Source organism: Enhydra lutris, unplaced genomic scaffold (genome assembly GCF_002288905.1).
Source record: "Enhydra lutris kenyoni isolate GAN:26980312 unplaced genomic scaffold, ASM228890v2 scaffoldscaffold85, whole genome shotgun sequence".
NCBI lineage: Eukaryota > Metazoa > Chordata > Mammalia > Carnivora > Mustelidae > Enhydra > Enhydra lutris.
In genome coordinates, this window is record NW_019154169.1 from 3,938,530 (window position 1) to 3,956,087 (window position 17,558).

The following is a 17,558-nucleotide window of genomic DNA, read 5'->3' on the forward strand; positions in this document are numbered from 1 at the left end:
AAAGGGGGGGGGATAATTTTTAAAGTTTGCATCCTTCAGGAGAAGGCAAAATTAACCTTTACTGTTAGTTAAAAATCAAGCACTATTTTATACATAGTGTCTTATTTAACCCTTACGATGCCACATAAGCTACCCTTTAGGAAGCCTATTTTACATACCACAACTCAGAATGGTGAAGTGATTTGCCCAAAGGCACAGCAGCTGGGAGATGAAGAATTAGGATTTGAATTCGCATCTCCCTGACTCCGAAGCCTGTATATACTGCCCAGCATATAACACATCGCCAGCAAAGATCTGAAGAACTAACGTCTAAAAGCCTTCATTTTTAAAATTTTGTAAGCCACGGGGCACCTGGCTGGCTCAGCAGGCGGAGTGTACGACCCTTGATCTCAGGGCTGTAAATTCAAGCACCACATTGGGTGTACAGATTGTTTAAAAATAAAATCTTTAAATAAAATAAAATTCTGTGAGCCAAGACTACCAAATAACCCCTAACAATCAAATTCGTTTCAGGTAAAGAGAAAAATATTTACTGATACTCTACCCGTACACACATTCAGCTTCGGATATTTTCAGAACATATTCAGACTCAGTTCTTCTAGCATGGAATCCTGATTTATACTTCCAGGATAAACTTGAAAATTCTGTATCAGTGACTGAGAGACAATGCCCATGAAACAGCTCTGAGAAAGGGAAAATGGCCACTGAAGGAACCAAGGAGGGCTTTGAAACAAAGAGTGCTCCTAAATCCGGCTCATCTTTTGTTGGGTCCCCCAGTAATGGGTCTGTGATTAAAGGAGCAAGACTGATACAAAGTGAAGTTCAAGCAAAGCTTTATTTCACGCCAAGCATCAAGAATCAAACTGACCGGCCAGGGCCATCTCTTACAAAGAGGCGAACCCTCTCTCTGCCTTATAGACTAGCTTTTAAGGGCAAAGGCCATGTGGTTGAGCCTGGCCACACACAGGTGGCCAATGAGATTGTAACACACAGAGAAAGCCGCAAAGTCATGCTAGGTCACACATAAGTGACCAATTGAATCAACTGAATTACAATTTACCCTTTAGTAGATATTTGAACTAGCCTATCACCTTGGTCAGAATTGGCGCCCAAAAGGCGCCCCAAGGGCGGGGCCCATACTCCTTGGTAGCTAGGGAGACAGTATGCACCCCCACTGATTGGATACCTCCACCTGGCCTGACCCACCCTTGTATTTGGGCTTTGTTACCTGGGACTGGTTTCCGAGACTTGTTTTTAAGTAAGTTCCCTGAGGGGGGCTGGGCAGGGTCAGTTTAAGTTTTACTGCATAAAACAACAAAATCACTGCTTAACCGGATGGAGCTGCTCTGGCTAAATAGGCCCTTACACTGTTCCCTGAGAATATGAAAGAAAACCTAATTTGTTTGTTTGGTTTTTTAAGATTTTATTTATTTATTTGACAGACAGATCACAAGTAGGCAGAGAGGCAGGCAGAGAGAGAAGAGGAAGCAGGGTCCCCGCTGAGCAGAGAGCCCAATATGGGGCTCAATCCCAGGACCCTGGGACCATGACCTGAGCCAAAGGCAGAGGCTTAACCCACTGAGCCACCCAGGAGCCCCAAGGAACAACCTTGTTTAAAAAGAGGAAATCGTGCGGTGCCTGGGTAGCTCAGTGGATTAAAGCCTCTGCCTTCTGCTCAGGTCACGATCTCAGGGTCCTGGGATCGAACCCTACATTGGGCTCTCTGCTCAATGCAGAGCCTGCTTCTTCCTCTCTCTGCCCACCTCTCTGCCTACTTGTGATCTCTCTCTCTCTCTCTCTCTGTCAAATAAATAAATAAAATCTTTAAAAAAAGGAAATCGCAAAAAAGCCAAAACTGATCTGCTAAATGATAAAAGCCCCTTCCAGAAGATTCAAACTTGGAATGCCAGAAGGGCTGTACAAAGGCCATTTTCCACACTCCAGGTGTGTAGAGGTGGGGTCACACCCAGACATGCCTCAGAGGGTCACCCATTTCAGTCACAGCATACGTTTCCTATCCCACCCTCATCTGTGTCAACAGATTCTACAGACAAAATTTCTTTCCCATTGAACAAAATGGAGAGCTAGAATGTTCTGATACTTATCTTTACTTAATAGTAGAAACCACTGTATATTTTTAGAAGACTACAATAAGTCAACATACCACCAAATGATGCATTTGAACATGTCCCTGTTGCATGGTCAGCCTGGTATACCAAAGCCCCAGAGCCACTGTTTCTTAGCCCTGCCCTTCCGAATCGCTTAAGTGTGTCCATCCAAATTGGTGTGGTGGGTGACTAAGAATTTTGGGTACTCAGATTACAAATAATGTAAGATAAAGTACAATTCCTCTCAATAAGGAAAGTGTTCTTTTTAGGAACTCCAGATTATTCGAAGGACAGAACTAGCTTCTGTCACAAAGCTTCTAGAAACCATCCCTGGGGCCATAAAACGGGTGACATCAAAAATAGTGAATTAAAAAAAACGAAGCATAAAGCAAATGTTAATGTAATAATATCCGAAGATGCTGACATAACTAGAGGCAACTCTCACACTTCATCAAAATCAAAGGCAGATAAATCCCTGCAACCTGTAAACTCAAGGCTAGGTCCAAACTCATCACCCTGTGACTAGAAACCTCTACGTGGCCATATTCTCTGGTCCCAGCAAACCGGTGGACATAGACACGGTCTTCTGCTCTGTCAACGTTCACACACCAGAAGAAGGCACAGAGGACTGCTGCGACTTCAACTGGATGAGTCAAGTGAACTAATTTTTTTTAATAGAATTTTTTTTCCTATTTGAATCACCAATTGAGAAAAAATGGAATTTTATTTATTTTTTTTTTTTAAGAGAGAGAGCGCAAGTTGCCGGAAGAAGGGGCAGGGAGGCATGCAGAGGGAGAGGAAAAGAGAGAATCTCAAGCAGGCTCCCCGCCCAGCACAGAGCCTAATACGGGGCTCGATCCCACAACCCTGAGATCATGACCTGACCCAAGATCAAGAGTCACGCTTAACCGACTGAACCACTCCCCGGCGCCCCCCCAAAATCAGAATTTTTAAAAATGTTGTTAAAATGTCAATTTTAAAATAAGGTAAGTTTTCTTGAAATAGGTTTTAGAGCACAAAAGACAACTTCTAAGGACAGATCATTGGAGCCAATAACAAGCTAAACACTACTACAGGCGTGTTGTTTTCAAGCCTTCTATGTGCTGCAGGCTTCCCCACACATGGTCCTTTTGCTCATACTGGGGTCAAGCTTCAATCAGAGAAGAGTCCCAAAGAGGAACTTACCTAAGGGCCCATTCATCACCAAATGCTGGTGAGCACCTACCATGCACAGTGTGCTGGGCTGGGCCCTCATGGTTCTACCCCCTTTGCAGGAGCTGCTCTTCAACTTGACACACCAGGCTCTCCACCTGGCTTTTGTATACCTTTCCACGTTGTCCACCCTGGCCCCTGGCCCTAGCTACATCACATCTTACCCCCTGGCATCACTGTCTTGCCAAGATAAAGTAGTGGGCAAGCATATTCCAGGCAAATGGAAAAAGAAAGGAGAGCAGTAATAAGTCCTGATCTGCATTTTTAAAACCTGCTCAGGTTTCTGTGTGGAGACTGGATTGAGGGGCTGTTGTATGAATGAGCCAAAGACGGCCTTTGTGGAAGGCCCCTATGTTATTTGCCCACTGCCAGCTGAGGCCTGGGAGCTCAGGAACCCACTGGCACCAAGCTCAAAGTTTTACACGTTCAGTCATTTACAAACCGTCCAAACAAACAGATTTTTAGGCATTCAGGGCCTCCCTGCCTTGCACAGTACACAAAATTCACCCAGCATCTGAAGACCCTTGATAAAACAGCATCATGGTTACAAGACTTCAAGGGCTACTGGCCTTCAGAGCACTCTCACGGGGGGGAGACTCCCCACTGCGTTGCTAATGGCCACCCCCCTAGACACATAAATCCCGCTCCCCAGCAAGTCCCCTGCCCCCTCCCCTCCTGAGTAACAACTCCCCCCATACCCCCCACACTCACGCACCCCAACTAGAGGGACTTCATAGCAGGGAAATAGGAAAGCACCAGCCCATAAAGCTGGCATGTGCTACTGCCACCTTGTGGTGATATCATTTCCCTTGCTCGGTCCCCTAAAGACCCCCACACCCTTGCAGGGGGCTGTCAGTCTCCCAGACGAAGGATGTGGGCAGATGTGGGCTTAGAGCTCCAGAGGCAGATCTCTTTGAAAAATGGTAATAGTAGCACACAGATCAAGAATTAGGAAAAGAGGAACATGTCCCTCAAAAAGTGTAAGGTCAGTCAGGCCTGCAGAGCACAGGTGAAGAGTGGGGCTTTCGTGGGAAATATGGACACCCTAGCCAGAGGGGAGGGCTTGGCACACAGGAGAAGCTCCACACCCTTTAACCAACTTTCTCAGACTCCTTTCAAGGAGTCGGGCTCTGTGCTGGGCTTGGAGCCTGCTTGAGATTCTCTCTCTCCCCCTGCTCCTTCCCCACCCCTCAAAATGAAAATAGATAAAAAATAAAATATTTTTTTAAAAAATAGAAATAAGGGAAATTGCTTTTTAAAAAAAAGTTTGAGATGAATTCCATACTCTTTTGTATGTATCACTAGTACCCGAAAGGATACATAAGAACTTTGTCAAAGTTCTTTAGTTAGCAAAGATGAGAATCTCAATATTAACTTAATTAACATTCCTGAGACTGGAATGATTCAGACGCCCAAAAGTTTCTCTTTACTTTTGTTTAGAATGAAAACATTACACAGAAACAGAATATTCTGTAAATAAATACAACAGAACCACTGACCTACAGCTTGACTCTTCTGCAGCCCAGAGAATCCATTTTTTGAGCACAACGTATTTTATGAATAAACTTCTACACTTTTAAAATTGAGTTTTCTCTTTTTGAAGTACAGCTTCAAGCAACTACAAGTTTCCATCCTGCTAACCCGAGGCAGCCGTTGCTTTTAACTTCTATCTTTTATTTAAAAAACTTAATTGGAAGTTTTTGTAGCCAGAAGGAGTACTTCAAAGAAAAAGGAAAAAAATGCCAAAAATTAATACTTTATGTCATAGGTTAGGAGGGAAAAAAACAAAGATTACAGGAACCAGGGGTTAATGGTTTATATATAGGAAAGCGGTGAAAGAAGGAAAGAAGGCAGGAAACCCATGACTTTGGAAACAAGACGTGGAGGGTGACTGTCCTTCCTCTGGCCGGACAACATGAGGCTTAGAGCAGCTTTCACAATCCCCCCCACCCTTCCCCCACTCCCTCCACCCAGCCCAAAGGCCCTATGAGCAAATCCCACCCCCACCCAAACCATTTACCACACACCCCCCCATTACACATCAAGGGACCACAGCCCTTCCTAATCTTTAATTTCTAGACATTCCTGTCGCTACAGATTCGAAATCCACTCTGATGAAACAATGTGAGAAGGTGGGAAGAGATTCCTAAGATTCCTTCCAGCTCTGATAAGCTATCGCTCTGGGATTTACAGAGAGTGCAACTCCTGGACCGCTCACCAAGCATAACTGATCGACAGGCCAAGGAGATGAATATCTGAGACTTGATCCCGGAGCTTCCTAGAGTGGAAAGAAATAACAGACCCTCCTATTTCAAATGGGGACACTTTCCCATACTCGGACGGGTCCTGAAGATCAGAATAGCTATAAAATCAGACCTCACTGCTCTCAGATAGGCAAGACCTCCCTTACATAAAAAGTCATAAGAGGGGCACCTGGGTGGCTCAGTCAGTTAAGCATCTGACTCTTGATTTCCGCTCAGGTCAGGATCTCAGGGTCATGAGATCGAGCCCCACGTCTGACTCCACACTGGGCATGGAGCCTGCCTAAGATTCTCCTTTCCCTCTCCCACTGCCCCTCCTTCCCCACCCCCTCATGCTCTCTAATTTAAAAAAAAAAAAAAAAAAAAAAAAAAAGTCCTAAGAGCCTGTTTGCTATGCTCTGCTTTCTAAGACTTTGCTCAGCAGCCCATTTCAGAAGCATTTCCCAGCAGTCTCCATCTGTGATGAAGGGCCAGGTGACTGGAGAGATGGGGAAGAAGGTCTGACAATGAACACCAAACAAGGACAAGTTCACTAACAGCCCACACACAGAAGGAGCAAGTTGGCCAGTTGGCCTTTCCGCAGCACCCTGTACATGAAACCAGACCCAGCTGCTGTAGGGATGAGCCTGTGTCCCAAGGGCAGCTAACTCATACTCAGGCCAGGTCTTCCAGGATGGCATCAGAGCAAAATGACAAGCAAGGCCAATCCGTGTCCCTTGCTGGGGAATGTGGATGAGGACATGAAAACAAAGCATTTAGTGATGGGAAAGAGTTAAAGGTCATGGTCAGAGAGGCCCTGATGGACCATAAGGGCCAGAGATGGAGCAGACTTCATGCTGTAAGCCTCAGCAGCACGCACACACACACACATACACACACACCTGCATACACGCTCACCCACATGCACACACTGACATGCTAGACAAAATGGAAAGGGGGAGTTTCATCTACAGTGGAGACCCACAGAAAAAAAATGGGAAATTCCTACATCCCAACAGAAATACAGCGGAAACAAGAGCGGGGAACATAAACTAAAGTTGCATAGCCTTGAAGGCGAATGACACCTACGAGAGGATAGTGGGTCATCACACCATAAGGAAAGGGGCAATCTTACACCTGTACTTGCATAATCCCATGATTTGCGCTATATAAAGCAAAAATTAAAGAATTACAGGACCTGGCAAATCCATAATCATGGTAGGAGATTTTTAATATGCCTCTTCCAGCAAGTTGCAATCCAGGGGACAAAAATTAATAAAGACTTAGAACCATTTGAACAACAACTTTCCCTAATGAACCAATAACTAAGGAGTATGTGCTGTTTTATTCACATGTTTTATTCACATGCAGCATTCATAAAACCTGAATTCAGGGGCACCTAGCTGGCTGGCTCAGTCAGCAGAGCATGTGACTCTTGATCTCGGGATCATGAGTTCAAGATTACTTAAATAAGAGATTTAGAGATTACTTAAATAAGGTTTAAAAAAAAAAAAAAAACCCTGACCATTCAAAGATATAAGGCACATCATAGCGAATATTAAACACTCCAAACACACCTGCCTCAATCTCATTGAAATGTAATTTGATGTTGGGAATCAATAGTAAAAATAATAACTTTTAAAGATGCCTAGGTGGCTCAGTTGTTAAGCATCTGACTTCAGATAGGGTCATGATCCCATGGTCCTCAGATGGAGGTCCCACATCAGGCTCCCTGCTCAGTGGGGAGTCTGCTTCTACCTCTCCCACTTCCCCTGTTTATGTTCCTTCGATGGCTGTGTTGCCTCTGTCTGTCAAATAAATAAATAAAATCTTTTAAAAAATAATAATAATCATCTTCTAAAATATGTATATTTGGATATTTTAAAATACCAGAAATACACAGAGGTCGGGGGGCGGGGAACCATTGTCGTGGAAATTAGAAAGTTTGTAGAATGGAAAAAAAAAAAGTTTAACTAGAGCATGTCAAAACCAATAGGGATGTAGAAAGTTGTGAGAGAATGTTGTTCCCACCCTAATGAGATGAAGGTGAAGGTGATAACCACAAAATCACTGCTTTCTCAAGTATATCACAGAACCAAGGATGTGATTAAACCTAATGAAACAAAATCCAAAAACAGACAAGCATGGCTGCCTTCATCCTTGGCATAGCGGAGGGAAGCAGAAGAGGCAGCCACAGAGGGATTTTAGAAAAGCATGGAACTTGGGACACCTGGGTGGCTCAGTTGTTAAGCGTCTGCCTTTGGCTCAGGTCATGATCCCAGCGTCCTGGGATGGAGCTCCCTGTCGGGCTCCCTGCTTGGCAAGGAGCCTGCTTCTCACTCTCCCATTCCCCCAGCTTGTGCTTCCTCTTTCCCTGTGTCTCTCTCTGTCAAATAAATAAATAAAATCTTAAAAGAGAGAGAGAAGAGGAAAAGCATGGAACTCTCAATGAATTTCCAGAGATGAAACAAAGGTTAGCATGATAGATGAGAATCCCTAACAGTGCCGGTACACAGAGTCTATACCCATGACCAACTCTACTCCATGGGCCTTTATGAAATAGGCGTGAGAAAAATTGGACACAGGACGGGAACACCACCAGACACTTATTCTGAAGCAAATGTGTGGGGCGTTGGGGCTTGTGGAAAAATTACAGTACCAGAGGCAAAGAAAGAGAAAAAGCCAAAATAAATCTTTGAAGAAATAATGGCTGGAACTTTCCCAAATTTGGTTTAAAAAAAAAAAAAAAAGATAAATTCACCTATTCAAGAAGTTCGGCAAAACACTAGTAGAGTAAGGACAAAAATCAAAACAAACAAAATCTCCTACACATATCACAGTCAAACTGGTTAAACCAATACTAAAAGGAAAAATCTTGAAAGCAGCTGGAGAAAACATAGATCAATATTTTGAATTACTCCTCCTTTCTCATCAGAAACTACAGAGTCACGAGACAGGAAGACAACCTCTTTAAAGGGCTAAAAGAAGAAAAAAGGCTGCTACCCCAGAATTCAATATCCAGAGAGAATGTCCCAACAGAATGAAGTTCAAATGAAGACATTTTCAGATAAAATAGGCTGATTAGAGAACAAAATGAAAAAGTTGTAACCGTAAAGCTTGGAGGAGCAGTAGGAGACTATCCTGGCAAACTTGGGGTACACAAAGATTTCTTAAAAGGACACTGAAGGGTCGGGTGCCTGGGTGGCTCAGTGGGTTGAGCCGCTGCCTTTGGCTCAGGTCATGATCTCAGGTTCCTGGGATCGAGTCCCACATCGGGCTCTCTGCTCAGCAGGGAGCCTGCTTCCCTCCCTCTCTCTGCCTGCCTCTCTGTCTACTTGTGATCTCTCTCTGTCAAATAAATAAATAAAATCTTTTAAAAAACAAAAAAAGGACACTGAAGACGCTACACATAAAATTCTTGAGAAACTAGATATCATGAAAAGGAATAACTTCTGCTCTCCAAAAGGTTCATTAAAAGAAAGAAAAAGCAAGCCACAGACTAGAAGAAAAATTCTTAACACATGTAGCTGACAAAGGACTTGTATCCAGAAGATACATGAATGAACTCCAACATATTAATAATAAAAACACAACCCAAGTGAAAAGAATAAATAGCGTTGCAGGGGCGAGGGTGGCTTGGTCGGTTAAGTGCCTGCCTTTGTCTCAGGTCATGATCAGGTCATGATCCCCAGTCCTGGGATGGAGCCCTGCCCCTGGCTCCCTGCTCAGTGGGAAGCCTGCTTCTCCCTCTCCCCCTGCCCCTCCTTTCCCTTCCCCTCCACTCGTTCTCTGCTCCTGTGCTCTTTCGCTCTCGAATAAATAAAATCTTTTGAAAAATAAATAAATAAATAGCATTCGTTTGCAAACTAGACTCCATACATGGAGGGCAGGGAGAGACGGAGAGATGGAAGGGAAAGGAAGCCTCCCAGATGGGGATGGTGGTGGGTTTAATAAGCGAGGGGATTCACTTACAAGGTTTGTGTTGAGCGGTTGCCAGATGAGTAGATCCCACGCCCGGCAGAGTCTTAAAGGCTTCAGAAACAAACTGCCCAGCTGATCTCAACACTGTATCCTCTCAAGGCCACGCCCTTGAAAAGGCTCTGGCTGTGGAACAGTGGGCAGTGAATGTTGCAGGGACAGAGGAGGGGCTGAGGAGCCGACGGGTCGACTGGAGGTCAGGTCCCCTCCATATCCTCCTCCAAAACAGAGACACTTTACAAAAGAAGATACACAAAGAGCAGGTGAGCCGGTGAGAAGGTCTTATCGGTATTACCATGCAATGCCATTCAAAACCACCGTGAGAGCCCACCCCTCTTCCACTAGGATGGATAAAAAAAAAATTTTTTTTAAGATTTTATTTATTCATTTGACAGACAGAGATCACAAGTAGGCAGAGAGGCAGGCAGAGAGAGAGGAGGAAGCAGGCCCCCTAGTGAGCAGAGAGTCCGATGTGTGGCTCAATCCCAGGACCCTGGGATCATGACCTGAGCCGAAGGCAGAGGCTTTAACCCACTGAGCCACCCAGGTGCCCCGGGAATGGATAAAATTTTTAAAAGTCTGAGAGGATAATGGGACAACCAGAACTCTGATAGATTTCTAAAAAGAGTATAAAATGCAAACATCACTTTGGAAAACCGTTTAGCGGTCTCTTAAAAAGTTTAACATGCACTACTCAATTGACCCAATAATTCTCCTCCCAGGTATGTACCCAAGAGTAATGAGAAATAGAACCATGCCCGCGTGAAAACTAACATGAGAATGTTAATAACAGCTGCGTTCATAATGACCAAAACGTGGAAACAACCCAGACATTCCTCAATAGAAGAATGATTGAATAAATTGTGATTTATTCATCCAAAGGAATACTATTATCAAATAGAAAGGAGTGAACTACTGAAACACATAATATGGATGAATTTCAAAAGTCTTACGCTGAATGAGAAGAAGCCAGAGATAACAGAGGACAGACTCTTAGGAACTTCAAAAGCAGGTTAAAGTTACCAATGGTGACAAAATCCAGGAGAGTAGCTGGTTCTGGGGAGGGAGGCTTGACCAAGAAGAAACATGAAATAACTTTCTGGGTTGATTGAAACTTGACAAGTGTGCAGATTACAAGAATATATGAATTTATTAGAACTGACCAAACTGTACTTTTGGGATCTGTGCATTTCACTGTATGTAAAAGATACCTCGCTTTAAAAACTTGCAAGATGCAGATAAGTTATATTTAAAGAAAACATGTCACCTTAAAACCTTAAAGTAGGAAAGGAAAAAAAAAAGTAAAAATTCATAAACTAAGTTTCTCAGTTAAATTAGAAAAAGAATATCAGACTACATTTATAAAGGAAGAACTAAATGTGGTATATTTTAATTTTTTATTATGGAAATTTTAAAACACACAGGAAAATAGAATTGTGTTGTGAATTTTTATTATCTGACACTCAGGTTCAATAATCAACAAGTGGCCAATCTTGCTTCATCTAAATCCTCCTAGCCGAAAGCAATTCCGTAATTTCTATCTTTTCATTCAAAAACTCTATGGAATCTTTTTAAAATATAAAACTTTAATGCCATTACCACATCTAAAAATGACAACAGTATAATAATACAAGAGAAAAAACTACAATAAAGATAAACAAAACCGAAAGCTGATATAATGGATAAAATTCTGAAAACCAACCCAAAAAGCAAATAGGCACAAATAATATCAGGAAAAAAGTAGAGATTCAAAAAAATTGAAGAGGTTACTATCCACAATTTAACGCAATATAGCTGGGCATTACATGAACTAGATAATTTCACAAGGAAATATAACTTACCCAGAAAGAAAAGGAAAACTTATATAATCCTAAAACTATATAATCAGTCATTAAAACTAAACCCACATAGGAAAAAGAAAAAAAAAACGTCAAAACCAATTTCAAAGGTAAATTCATCCAATCAAGTAATTGATTATTCTAACTTCATAAACCATGTTTTTCATTAAAATTTAAAAGAATTAAAAAACGGGCTCGTGGGTGTGGCTCAGTTGGTTAAGCATCTGCCTTTGGCTCAGGTCATGTTCCCGGGATCCTGGGAACGAGCCCTGCCTTGGGCTCCCTGCTCAGTGGGGAGCTTGCTTCTCCCTCTCCCTCTGCCTGCTGCTCCCCCTCCTTGTGTGCTCTCTGTCAAATAAATAAATCTTTTTAAAAAATAAAAATAAGAAAGACAAACAGCAACAAAAAGAATAAGAACGCCACTTAGCCCATTTTATGAAACTAACATAAATTTGACACCAACCCAAGAGAAAGCAATAAGAAAAATTATGGGCCAAATTCACAAAATACTAGCAAACCACATCTAGGCATATATATTTTTTAAAATAAAAATTAGGGGTGCCTGGGAGGCGCAGTCATTTAAGCATCCAAACCCTGGTGTTGGCTAGGGTCATGATCTCAGAGTTGTGGGATCCAGGCCCACATCCTGTTCTGCACTCAAACTGGAGTCTTCCTGAGTTTCTCTCTCCTTCTCTCTCTGCCCATCCCGTGCCCCCCACCGTCACTCTCTTCCTGTCTCTCTCAAATAAATAAATACATCTTAAAAAAAAAACAAATAAGGGACATCTGGGTGGCTCAGTGGGTTAAAGCCTCTGCCTTCGGCTCAGGTCATGATCTCAGGGTCCTGGGATCGAGCCCCGAATCAGGCTCTCTGCTCAGCAGGGAGCCTGCTTCCTCCTCTCTCTCTGCCTGCTTCTCTGCCTACTTGTGATCTCCGTCTGTCAAATAAATAAATAAAATCTTTAAAAAATAATAAAATTAAATTTAATTTAAAAACCAAATAAATAAAATAAAAGCTAACCAGAGTCATGTAATTCACTACATAACAAGCTGAAGGATAAAAAACACAATTCTTTGAAAGATTCTGCAGGTACATTCAGGCATATACACACATACACAAGCATTTGGTAAAATTCAAGATCCTTTTACAACAAAAACTTTTTTTTTTTAAGATTTTATTTTAATTGAGACACAGAGAAAGAGAGAGAGAGAGAGAGCACAAGCAGGGAGGAGGGGCAGAGGGAGAGGGAGAAGCAAACTCCCTGCTGAGCAGGGAGTCCAACGTGGGACTCGATCCCAGGACCCCAGGATTATGACCTGAGCCGAAGGCAGACGATTAATTGAGCCAACCAGGAGACCCTACAACAAAAAATTCTTCAGCAAGCTGGGAATAGAAAATAAATACCAAAATCCTACTGCAAAAGTAATATTAGAATTGAGACAGAATATCCCTTAATCATCAGCAACAAAGATAAATGCATCCTTATTTTTGTTCAACGATGTACTAGAGATATTAGCAGAGTAAAACATGTAAGATAAAAAGAGGACTAAAGGATGAAAGAGAAGGATCAAATTATTATTAATCATGTGATAAAATTATGTAGATAGAAAACCCAAAATATTATACTAAGAATTCAGCAAAGCCATGCTTTATATAAAATAAATACACAAAAAGCAATTTCATCCCTATATGCCTATGACAGACATTTTCTCTGAAAAATATCACTTTATAATAACTGTAAAAACATAAATAAATGCATCTAACAAAATACATGCCAGGCTTCCATGGAGAAAAGTATAAAATGTCACTGAGAGACATTAAAGAAAACTGGAAAATGTATGCCACATTCATGAAAGGGAATACCTAATACCATAACCAAAATCAGGCTAATTCTCCAATCTAATATATAAATGCAATGCAACTGTAAATCAAAATCCCAAAAGGGATTTTCACGGAACTTGATAAGATGATCCTAAAATTTATACAGAACAACAAAGGCTAGGAATAGCCAAGAAATTACTGAAGAACAAAAACATCCTAGATATCAAAGACGTATAGTCAAACTATAATAATGAAGACATTGTTATTGAAGCAGTAGACGAATGGAATACACAAAAAAGAATATACATAAAGGCATAAAAAGAACACAAGACTTAGGAGCACCTGGTGGCTCAATTGGTTAAGTCTCTGCATTTGTCCCGGGTCCTGATCTCAGGCTCCTGGGATCCAGTCCAGCCATCAGGCTCCCTGCTCAGTGGGGAGTCTGCTTCTCCCTCTCCCTCCATACCTCCCCCGCTTGTGCGCTCTCTTGCTCTCTCAAATAAATAATTTTTTTTTTTTTTTTTTTTAAAGAACACAAGGGGCGCCTGGGTGGCTCAGTGGGTTAAGCCTCTGCCTTCGGCTCAGGTCATGGTCTCAGGGTCCTGGGATCTAGCCCCGCATCCCCCTCTCTGCTCGGCAGGAAGCCAGCTTCCCCCCTCCTCTATCTGCCTGCCTCTCTGCCTACTTGTGATCTGTCAAATAAATAAATAAAATCTTTAAAAAATAATAAAAAAGAACACAAGACTTAAACATATGTGTGAATTTGACAAATGATAGGAAGGGCACTAAAAATACCAGTGAAGAACAGAAGCTTTTTTTTTTTCCTAAACGTCAAATCACATTTAATTATTGGAAAAGTCATTTGCATTTTTAGGATTGCTGTCAAATAATTTTTTTTAATCTCCAAATACATTCTAGTATTAGTAGCAAAGATCTATCAGGGTTACACACATTAAGAAAATCATCAGTCATTATCAGGGAAATGCAAACCAAAACCATGATGAGCTACCACTTCGCACCTGTCAGAATGGCTAAAATTAACAACACAGAAAACAACAGATGTTGGCGAGGATGCAGAGAAAGGGAAACCGGCTTACACTGCCAGTGCAAATGCAAACTGATACAGCCACTCTGGAAAACAGTATGAAGATTCCTCAAAAAGTTAAAAAGGATACAAAAATACTGATTTGAAAGTGCACATGCACCTCAATGCTTATAGCTACATTATCAACAATAGGCAAATTATGGAAAGAGTCCAAATGAACATCAGTTAATGAATGGATAAAGAAGACATATCTACACAATGGAATGTTACTCAGCCATCAAAAAGAACATCCTGCCATTTGCAACAATGTGGATGGAGCCAGAGGGTATAATGTTAAGCAAAATAAAGTCACCCAAAGACAAATACCATCTGATTCCACTTACGTGTGGAATTTAAGAAATAAAACAGATGATCATAGGGGAAGGCAGACAAAAAAAGAGAGAGGGAAACAAACCATAAAAGACTCCCAACTATAGACAACAAACAAGGTTTCTGGAGGGGACGTGGGTACGGGGTGGGCTAGATGGGTGATGGGTATTAAGGAGGACACTTGTGATGAGCACTGGGTTATATGTAAGTTAGGAATTACTAAATTCTACACTTGAGACCAATATTCCACTGTATGTTAGCTAACTAGAATTTAAATAAAAATTTGAGGGGCACCTGGTGGCCCAGGCATTAAGCATCTGCCCTCAGCTCAGGTCATGATCCCAGAATCCTGAGATCGAGCCCTGGATCGAGCTCCCTGCTCGGCGGAAAGCCCGCTTCTCCCTCTCCCACCCCCCTGCTTGTGTTCCCTCTCTCACGGTCTCTTTCTCTGTCAAATAAATAAAATATTTAAATACACACACACACACACACACACACATATATATACGTGTGTGTGTGTGTATATATATATATATATATATATATATATATATTTGAAACAAAGAAAAAAAACCTACATTATGTTTCCAACTGGACTGATTAAAATCTACATGCCTGTGAAGCAGGGTTGCACTTAATGGGGCTCTTACGAATCAAGTACAAAGTCATGTATAAAAAAGGAGTTTGAAAACTTCAAAGACTTTTAAGACAGAATTAATTTTTCACAAGTTTCCCAAAGCCATTCGTGATGTTTATTTAGCTTATGGTCTTCAGGATGCACCTGTTTCCACTCACTAATGCAAAAAATTCAGTAAGAGTCATTGCCATAGTTGCCAATCCCACAAGGCTCAATCGGATACCTCCACCGCTTGGTCAGATGTTCAGCTGAGCACTTGACAGTGGTTTTTGCTTGAAGATCAAAGAGCAGGGCACCTGGGTGGCTCAGTCGTTAAGCATCTGCCTTCGGCCCAGGTCATGATCCCAGGGTCCTGGGATCAAGCCCCGCATCCGGCTCCCTGCTCAGTGGGAAGCCTGCTTCTCCCTCTCCCACTCCCCATGCTTGTTTTCCTCTCTCGCTGTGTCTCTGTCAAATAAATAAATACAATCTTTCAAAAAAAAAAAAAAAGAAGAAGAAGAAGATCATAGAGACCAAGAGGTTTAAGAGGTTCTGACCCATCTCTCCAATCTGGGGCTCCTGCTACCTCAGCCAAAGGACACTTCTCCAGAAACTCTCAAAACAAAGGCATTGTCCTTTTGCCTGAGAATTACAGTAGCAATGAAGAACTTCCATGGGTCATGGAAAAGCGTCTCTTGGACAAAATTAAAAGGTGACCAAGGGGGGCGCCTGAGTGGCTCAGTGGGTTAAAGCCTCTGCCTTCAGCTCAGGTCATGATCCCAGTGTCCTGGGATCGAGCCCCGCATCAGGCTCTCTGCTCAGTGGGGAGCCTGCTTCCTCCTCTCTCTCTGCCTGCCTCTCTGCCTACTTGTGATCAAATAAATAAATAAAATCTTTAAAAAAAAAAAAAAAAAAAAAAAAGGTGACCAAGGGGGTGTCCACTTCTTAAAGGCTTTGCATTGTGGGGGGTGGGGAGGGGTGGGGATGGCTGAAGAGCTTTTCTGTTCTATTAGCTGGGAAAACATAGGCTTGTTTTCCTTTTATCTATTTGTGTCTGTGGAACGGTATTTTCTTGACATATTTTCAGAGAAATAGTCTTTCTCAGTTTCTGAGCAGTTGTCCATTTCAGAGCCACATTTTCAACTGTCAGGATGCAAATGTTCCTTCCTTCCCCTGGTTTCTACTTTTGTTTATAGTTCCCCGGCTTCCGAAAAGGTTTCCTCACACTTCTCCTGGTGCTTCTTCAGTTGAACAGAATTTGTTTACGCTGCCAGAAGTTATCTGTTCAAAACAAAAATTTGATCCTGAACTCAATGAGTTTTGGGGGGTTTTTTGGTTTTCTTGGGGTTTTTTTTTTTGTTTTTTTTTAACAGTCACTTTTCTCCATTGGTTACATCCAGGGGCTTGTTGCTTGCTCCAGCGTCAGAAATGGAGCTAAAACTTTTTTTTTTAATCAAGCTGACTTTCTGTACAAGGTTCACTTTCAGCATCTGCCTTATTAAACTCAGATTCTCTTTTCCTATTGCTTTCAGCAGAATCTAGGAGACCCTTCCAGAAGGCTGTTTTAGTTTTCTTCCTTTGAATTCCTTTCAGAATGTCTCCCCTTTCCTTTGGACTTTCCAACCTTTCCTGAGTCAACATCATTATCATCCCTCATCTTCTTTAAAGTTAGCTAATCCCCTGCCATTTTGCCATTCCAAACTACCACTTTCGAGGGAAGAGGCATCTTTTTTCCACCAGCTTCGTGCCCCAAGGTTCCAGTCTGAACTGTTACTTTAATTTCACATTTGGGATGTCAGAGATGCACCACTGAAGTCTTTGTATTTGGACCTGATGCCCCTTTTAGAAGGGACAGTAAAATCAAAATCTTCCGGCGTAAAACAAGTCTTTCCATTTTTGTGGGGATAATTAGCAAGGGTGCTTTGAGATCCGAACTTCAGTCCTTGTGGGCTGATCAAATATTCAACCTATCTTCTTGCTGTTTTCCCCCGATCACCTTTGCTTCACAACGCATGGGACAGACTCGTGGCTTTCTGTCATGGTACCAAGACCAACCACAGCAGAAGCAATGGATTCTTGCTGCACGGGATTCCAATCACTGCTGCTTTTTGTCCCCATTTGTTTCTTGTATCCTTCCACTCTTTCCAATCCCAGAGCAACACCTTCCTCACAGAGGTCACAGGGCTGGTCTGGGGCAAAGCACCCACTGGAGGTGACCAAGAGGGCAGCTCCACCATCCCCCAGGCTCAGACACTCCATCCCAACCGTGCCCTTCAAATGGGCTCCGGGGGCAGCAATGGGGCCAAGAAGGTGCAATGCCTTAGGAGCGG

The 17,558-nt window shown here is 42.3% G+C and overlaps 1 pseudogene; it reads right to left on the reverse strand.

Moving 5' to 3' along the window:
• Window positions 1–15,315: 15,315 nt before the first annotated feature.
• On the reverse strand, window positions 15,316–16,869 carry LOC111161386 (annotated as a pseudogene).
• Window positions 16,870–17,558: the final 689 nt, after the last annotated feature.